Raw genomic sequence first — 8889 nt, forward strand, 5'->3', positions numbered from 1 at the left:
GTTTGATGTAACTGCTGTACAGTCAATGTGATTTGGAGTGAATTCTATACAACAAAATATCATTTCTTGTCTATAATAATGTAAATGCAATTCATCACATGTATAAATCTGGTATGGTCATTCTTTGAACTTCCATTCCTGTCGACACATCGGACACAGTTGATTAACCTGCTGGGAGTTTAACCATTTCATAATACAATGGATATGGAAACAGTGAGAACATTCTCCCCAAACTGAAATTGAAAAAGTTAAATATGAATTAGTAATTACAGAAATAATGAAAGCTTTATAATTCCTCATAAAAAAAATTTTTACCAAAAAATATCATGAGTAGAAATATTTAAAAGTTTACATAACTTAAAATGCTTCACAATACTTAGAATTGTCTACCCAAGGAATCGATTACCTAATCATATAGTCCGAGATTACTCTGATGTCCAACGGCTGTTTTGCCAGACAAGCTGGGGCCGTGGCAAAACAGCCGTTGGACGTCAGAGTAATCTTGGACTACTAATCATATAATTAGCTGTGTTTGGGAAAACCGTTTGGATCTTTGTATGTTTTAACGTTTTTGATTAAGCAATCCCGATGAGGATTTACGGAAAACCGTTTGGAACTTTGTATGTTTTAACTTTTTTGATTAAGCAATCCCTGATGATGATTTGTACTCAATATCCACCCCTGGCATAGAAAATTTTAAGCCTGGTATCTATGATGATTAAATTATACAGTGCCATTCATGTCTCAAAGTTGTTTATATTTCTACTTGTTTCTACTAGTTTCAATAGCATAAGATTGTCTCCAATAGTTTTTTTTTCATTTTCTCTATGTGAATGTTGTGTTTATATATTGAAACATATAATGCAATAAAAAATAAATAAATTAGTAAGCTGTTGCTAAATACAATTGAAGGCCAGTACCGGTATTTTTTTCTGTTAAACATATAATTTGTTTGACTAATATGCATGAGTTTAGTTTGGTGTCCATTATCACTGTACCATTATAGATATTTGTTTAGGGGCCAGCTAAAGGACGCCTCCATGTGAGGGAGTTTCTCGCTGCATTGAAGACCTATTGGTGACCTTCTGCTGTTATCAGATCTATAGCGGGGTTGTTGTCTCTTTGACACATTCCCCATTTCCATTCTCAATTTTATCCATCTACTAAGTAACACTGAACATTTTTCTTTCAATCAAAATCCTTTTAATGTAACACATTTAAATTTACATATATATTGCTAAACAGGTGTCAGACCACTAATTAAAAATCCCTATCTGTCCAACCAAATTTTGCAATTTTCACAGCTTTCTAATTTTTTTACCTTAAATTTAACTTCATAGAAACCAGATACATCCCGAATTGTACATGTATCAGCTTTCTACTTGCCAATTTTCAACATACCTTTAAAATTATATAAGAAAGAAGAGGGTTTCCGAATGGAGGGACCACTAAAAATAACCCCTGGTTTTCTGGAAATCTAGTATACTATGGAGTGCATTAATCTTCAATGTTGAATGTATAAAACTCATAGACAAGTAAATTTTGGCTCAAAATGGTCTTACTACATTTCTCTTTCAACAAAAGTTTCATATCTGCCAATTTGTTGGTTAGTTTAAGTAAACAATGATATCAAATGCACTTTTTTTTGTCAAAGTAGGCCTACTTTCACATACATTCTAGATAGGAGGGAGTAATTGGTGGTCTGACACCTATACATGTGTTTCTGGAATTACCCTCCTCATGTAAGCTTGACATCAAATAGTCATAAACATACTTAACATAGCAACCTCAATGGTTTGAGGCTAACTTTATCCAGGGAGTGAAGTTTTCTTCCCAACTTTTGTAAACATAACACCTAGCAATGCACTTTAGTTGATCTTTATTTTCATATATATACTAGTATATATGTATCACTAATTTACCTAAGGGACAGTCATCTCCAGGTAGCTTGCAGTCTGGACAACAACCATCAAAAGCCATCCTACATATTCCACAATTCTCATCATTAGCAACCCATCTCCATGTAGCCACAGCTGTCCAACTATCAATAAATACATATGATCTTGATTTATTATAAAATCATTTTTTTTTATTCCTACAGGGCTCAGACCACAATTATTCTTCCCATTGGTTGCAATGCATTTTTTGATAAAAATCAAATTGAATTTAAAAATTTGAACCGCAGCAATCATGAAATAAATTTAACTGTTATACAGTTATATGTCCCAGGACAATCCATCAGTGCTTTTTCTTTTAAGAGCCATATTAACATGCCAATGGTAGGATTTGAATCTTGAATACATGGTGAAGGCTAATTTTTACCCTACTTTCATTTTGGCCATATCACTACTTTTACTTTCAACAACAAAGTTTCTCAACATGTTTTACTTATTTCAATATATATGCAACTGACATGACTGATAGGACCACTTAAATACCGGTAGTAAACATTTCAAAGAAAATAATAGTCAGAATACTTAAGAAAAAATACCCCATATAATAATTTGGAACTATATTCCTAGACCACAAACAAAGGGAATGTATTGTGGTTTGAAGCCACATTTGTATGTTGTGCGTTGAATTGTAATGATTGGTTTATGGCTTCTTCATCTCATTATTAACAGTTTAAAAAGGTTTTAATTTATAAAACTTAAGGGGAATTTGTTAACAAAATTGTTTGGGTTAATAATCAGAGCTTTTTCTTTGTGATATTTCACATCAGGTTATCCTGATGCAAATTTTAGAATGCTACTAGTATACAAGGGGGGAGGGAATAAAAAAACAACCACGATTGGTCTAGGCTTGAAAGTTATCTCATTGGCAGTCATACCACTTCTCCTTTTTTTTTAATATATGTATGAATATTAACTGTTTGGAATATGTCAATAATAGAAGTCTGACAGCAACCATTTAAGATTGATTGATTGATTGATTGATTGTTGGTTGCTTAACATCCAGTGGCAAAACCATTTAAGATAATATAATACAATAATCATGATAATAGTCAACCCACATATTTATATATATTTAAATAAAAATAATATTTATTCAACTTGATATTCAGATTCTCATAAATACTTACCCTGAAAGTTAACAGTCAAATGAAGCAGAATCAAATATGAAAAAGAAATACAATAAACATGATATAACATTAAGGTTGTATATTATATACATTTATAAAGCTGTTTCAGTTTTTGTCTCTTTAGAAATTGAAGCTTTTGAAATATAAATAGACAAAATCATGGAAATGAATGGCAATAATTATAACTTCCATCAAGCCATGGAAGTTAAAACAATTGACAATGATTGAACAAAAATATATTCCTTCAAACTGGATATGTATTTATCAAAGTTGTACAAAATGGAACATGTAGAATGATGTTTGTTTTTAGTTGACATGTGTTTGGTTAATTATAGTAAGGTCAGTTCGATTGGGATACTGAGATCATGCACGATTGAAGTTTGAACTCCTGTGGTTTACAGTCAATCAAGCCATTGCAGTCAAAGTGCACAGTAGCACAGTAACATTTTGCCAAATAAATAATATTATCAATTATATCATTTATTTTCTGATTTGAAGACCACAAGTATGGGGAAACCAGTACAAGCTGCTTAATACCTGTAAATTGATATGAACTTTCCACAATATCATACTCATATTTATCATGTTTATAATGAATTAATAAAATGTGTGCTTGTCTTTGCAAGTGGCGACTCCCATGTAAGAGTTTGTGGTTATTAGATAAACATGCTTGAGTTTACGAATTAGAATTTAAACCTGCTTCCTTAAACTAGCAGGGAGACTTGTACCTGTTTAAAATTGTACAAGCATCTCTATATATTCTTATCTACATCTACATGATATACATGTACAGCATTGAATCTCTATGCTCAGCTAACTGGCATACATTTAAATTTTATGCCAAACAAAAGCACATATGACATAAAAGAATGTCATCTTAATCCAAATATTTGATAGCATGGAATCAAAAAAGTTGTATTAGATAGATGTACAGTACTGGGTATACTGAAGCAAATTGTTCCTTTCAATTAAAAAATGTACTATGTAAATGAATTATAATCATTTAGTACGTGTACATTTGTAGTACCCTCCAATTCATACCCTTGCAAAAACCATTTCATACCACAAATATCTATTAGCCAAACAGGAGTCACAAAATTACTATCAAATCTAAACCCCAACAAAACATGTGGACCTGACAATACAAACGGTAGAGTACTGAAAGAATTAAAAGAGCAAGTGTCACCAATACTTAAATTAATATTCAGTAAGTCATTAGAGTCGGGGGAAACACCTAAAGATTGGAAGCATGCAAACGTTGCTCCAGCTTTTAAAAAAGGGGAAAAATATAAACCTGTAAATTACAGACCCATATCATTAACATGTATATGCTGTAAAATCATGGAACATATCATTACAAGTAACATAATGTCACATTTAGAACAAAACAACATTTTATATAACCTACAACATGGCTTCAGAAAAAAATTGATCTTGTGAATCACAATAAATTAACTTTATTCAAGAACTATCATCTAGTAATAATAGTAACATACAAATTGACCTTATCATTATGGACTTTGCTAAAGCGTTTGATAAAGTTCCTCACCAACGATTACTTTACAAACTTCAATACTATGGTATAAGGAAAAATACAATTTTAAATGAATTATGACTTCTGAAATTAGTTTTGTAACGATGAATTAATTAATTTAATTGATTAAATTTATAAATAATAATAGCCTTCTAAACACGAGCGTATGAACTTAAAATTGTACTATTTTATATTTGAATTAGAATCAGTAACCTTTAATATTTGAAACAGATCATTACCAATTGCAATGATATCTTTATTTACATATTCAGGAATTAATGTTCTCATCATAATGCACAAATACTTCAGCTATTTTAAAAATTTGACAGGAAATTTAAGGATGTTCTTTAGAATGGAATCGAAAAATAAAGAACAGCTATTCTTTTCAAGTGTGAAAAACATCAACAAAATTTCTACATAATCAGGAATGTCCTTATTAAAATAGTCTTTGTCTCACAACGTATAATACTTTATTTATTTGACCAACGATGTTTAAAAAAAAAAGACAGAACGAATTTAATGTCATCTTTACCTATTTTTCAGTGTTATTATAAGTCTGTTTTAACTGTTTTAAGAATAACCCTAAAACGGACAACTTGAAGCAGTTTATTCTTTAAATTTCTGTTATTGAATATCAAGAAAGAAAATAAAATCCTGAAATTGATTTGAAACTTTGATACTTAATAGTTTTCCTGGAATTAAAATATTCTCATCCCTTGGGATAATTAGTGTACATTCAGTTGCATATAATATTACATGCATGTCGGAACAATTGTGATGAGGCCTAAATTAATATATTGTTTGTTTCCTCAATCCCGACCCTGCCTAGCCAGGTGTGGGTAGGTAGGTAGGGAAATAATTTTATTTTTCCAAAAAGCTTGAACATTATCGGACGATCCAGCAAGCCTGAAAATCAGAAATGAATAAAATAATAATTGACTTAGTTTTGACAATAAAATTTTATGAGTAGCACCATTTTTGCAGGGTCGGTTGGGATTGGGGAAACAAACAATATTTTATTTTAGGCCTGATGACAAATTTATTCTTTTATTCAAGAACAATCTAATTGAAAATAAATCTGTGATTTTACTATGTCCATAACTTCGATGAACCAAAGCAAGTTACATGTATTTAAATCAAATTGGTTTTTCTTCTTCTTCGTTTTCTTATTTTGGTATACAATAGTCTATCAACATTCGATGATTACATACTGTTGTCATACGTGGACTAGTCTATTTACAAAACTTTTACCCCAATTTACACAAAATGTATGTTTCTTTCTTATGTATACATGTATATATTTTAAATTGCGCTATAGTTCCGTAACTTTATATCCAGGCGTATAAACCAATGGTCGTCAAGTGCGTACATTTTTTTAAATCAATATTTCTGGTATGTTCCAATCTGTCCTTCACTATTGACACTGAGTATATACTTACATTTTCCCAAATTTACTCTTGGAAAAAATGTGTAAATAGATTTTTATATACTCAAATCTTTTTTTTATTTGGTATTATTTAGATTTTTATAAATAATATTCTTTACACCAGAAATGTTATTTATAAACAAGGGTATGAGTTTAGTAATGACTGGTTCATCACTTTCGGACACGCAAGACAGAGATGTATATTATACACCTGATAGTAAAAAATGGAAAGCTACAAGTTATCGGCCCTGTACACTCCTCAATACTCTCAGAAGTGAAACGATGCATGAACTTACATGTCCGACAGGAAATCTTTTGAATACCTGGAAGTGTCACCTCACAATACCTTTGGGGTAATACCTTTAGCCATGCTGGTGATCAGATGAGGGAAGGTCCGAAGGTCTGCATTTATTTAAATCACATATAAAAATGTCATAATGAACAAATTAGATTTTCGAAAACAATTTTCACGATACACTTTTTTATGATGATCTTTGACTTTTAACTAATTCCAATATAAACAGTTTTAAAATGAGAGACCATGGTTATTTAAAAAATAATAACATTTTCTGTATCGAGTTAGTTACATGTAGTTGGATAAAAAAAAAACGTATGATTGACAAGATATTGACCCGCAATTACGACTACATCAGGTGACTATAGTTTTGGTCCTTAGACATAATGGTCTCTTAACGGGATGACAAAATGGCAGCAAGAAGGGAATTGACACTCTAAATTTAAAATCGATGGTGATCTCTTATCTAGCAGAATAAACTTTAATATCTATGAATTTGAGCATTTTTATACAGAATGGACATAAATATATCAATTTTTGGTTTTTTGCAAAGTTTTCCTTTAAGACTCTTTGCTGATGATAGCATCATATATAAAGAAATTAAATCTCACTGTGATAAATTACAAGAAGATCTAAATGCTGCAGCAAAGTGGGAAGCAAATTGGCTTATGGCTTTCCAACCTGATAAATGCACTTAACTTACAATATCACGTATGGACCATAATTTGGTATTCGGCCTTTGGTTTCTTTTTGTATCCTTTTTTATAAGTTCTAAAACTTTAACTTTTATTCTGTGGGTTGTGTTGATGTTAGAATAGTATTAATGGAACAATTGAGTTTTTCGAAAAAAAATTAATACATTTTGATTCACCGTTTACGTGACAGGAAACAAAACAGGAAACCAATCTTTATTTTCTTTATTTTGCACAATATATTTCAAAAGACATAAATGAACACCATTACTAGTGTTACTTGCTTCATGTTAATATTTAAAATCTGTTTTCAATGTTAAATTAAAGTTTTTTTTAAACGCGACAGGAAACAATAAGAAACCGAAAGCATTTTTTTAGTTTTATTTTATTGCAAAATCTGCTTAAAATGATCTGAACAGTATACTTTTTCTTAAAATCCATCTTAAATGTAACAGTATTATAAAACTCCTAAATATGTGCTTGTTTTGAAAACAATTAGTACAATTTATTCAGGAATTTCCGTATTTTCTTCATTGATACAGGATACCATAATCGTTGTATCTTGATGTTTTAGCCAAAAAAATGTATTTATATTTGGTTTTGAAATTCCAGTTATATACAATTTATTCCAAATCATTGGTAATGTAAAATTCTTTAAATCTAGTAAAGAAAACAACTTTTAACTTGGAATTAGCATCTTTAAAACAGGCACCATGTGATATTTGTGACCTGTACACCATCTACATGGTTTCCACATTTTAACCTACTTTAGTGGGCTAAAATCAATAAAGTACTTCCTTTCAAGTCATGCATGGTAAAAGTTTACTTTTCCTTTGACAAGTTTATTGCGTTTCTGATAAGTGTTTGCAGAACATGAATAAAAAAAATTAATTAAAAATTGTGACAAAGATACCAACTTTGTACATTCCAAGTGTAACGGTACATTAACATGTATTTTTTATTAAATTATCTTTATTCACCTTAATATCCAGTAATATTTACTGCTGAAGCTAAATCAATCCAACGAACATCGGCACCATGATAGGAGACGTAATTTCGATTGAATTTTCCAAGGACCCTTTACATCGTTATTGGGAAACGAAGTGTGTTAAAACGTCGGTCAAATCTGAAATCGATTTTGTCAAGTCATTGGGCATTTATTTTCACACAAGATCGTATGTAACATTATGCACATAGGAAAAATAATAGACCCCCGGCGCAATCTCTTTGAAAATTGTATTATCCTTTTTTAAACAAGACGAAACAAGCCTACAGATTATGTTTGCTTACATCCCGTTGGAAACAAATACAATGTTTAGACCTAGTATTTTGTATATCCGGCTGTAAGGGCGTGATCACATGTTAGTCACATGTTTCACGTATGACCGGAAATGATTAGAACTTAACGACAAAAACAATTTTAATAAATAAATGGACTTCTGTTTCGTGTGAAATGTGACGCATAACGATAACGTCATTTTCTAACTTAATTATTACGAAGAACAAAACAAGAATGTAAATCATCTCTGATTTACCTGTTTGAACATCTCGCGAGAGTTCGTATTTGCATATTGTTGCAAAGAATTCTTTTACAACAAAGCAGATTAAACCATCTAAAATGTGCGTTACGAAATGGGAAACCAAAATAACGACAGTGTTCTTACACCTGCTACAGAAATACTTATAGTTCTTGGCATTTTCTTCTCACTATTCTTATTGGTCGATGTTCTTTGTTATTTTAAAGCAAAAATTACGAATTTGCCGGTGACGATTATCTATAAATTAGTCAGCGTTATGCACTTCGGACGCGAAAAGTAACGCGAGAAACGACACACAAATACGGTCGTATAATCTTTGAAA

The 8889-nt window shown here is 30.8% G+C and overlaps 1 long non-coding RNA gene across 1 annotated transcript; it reads right to left on the minus strand.

Annotated features, from left to right (window-relative positions):
• Window positions 1-214: 214 nt before the first annotated feature.
• LOC143072560 (uncharacterized) lies at window positions 215-7046 on the minus strand. The gene is made up of 3 exons (XR_012977235.1): window positions 3083-7046; window positions 1923-2041; window positions 215-233 (listed from the first exon to the last, which is right to left on the minus strand). It is a non-coding gene; the product is annotated as an uncharacterized LOC143072560 (long non-coding RNA).
• Window positions 7047-8889: the final 1843 nt, after the last annotated feature.

This window comes from Mytilus galloprovincialis, chromosome 4 (genome assembly GCF_965363235.1).
Source record: "Mytilus galloprovincialis chromosome 4, xbMytGall1.hap1.1, whole genome shotgun sequence".
Lineage (NCBI taxonomy): Eukaryota > Metazoa > Mollusca > Bivalvia > Mytilida > Mytilidae > Mytilus > Mytilus galloprovincialis.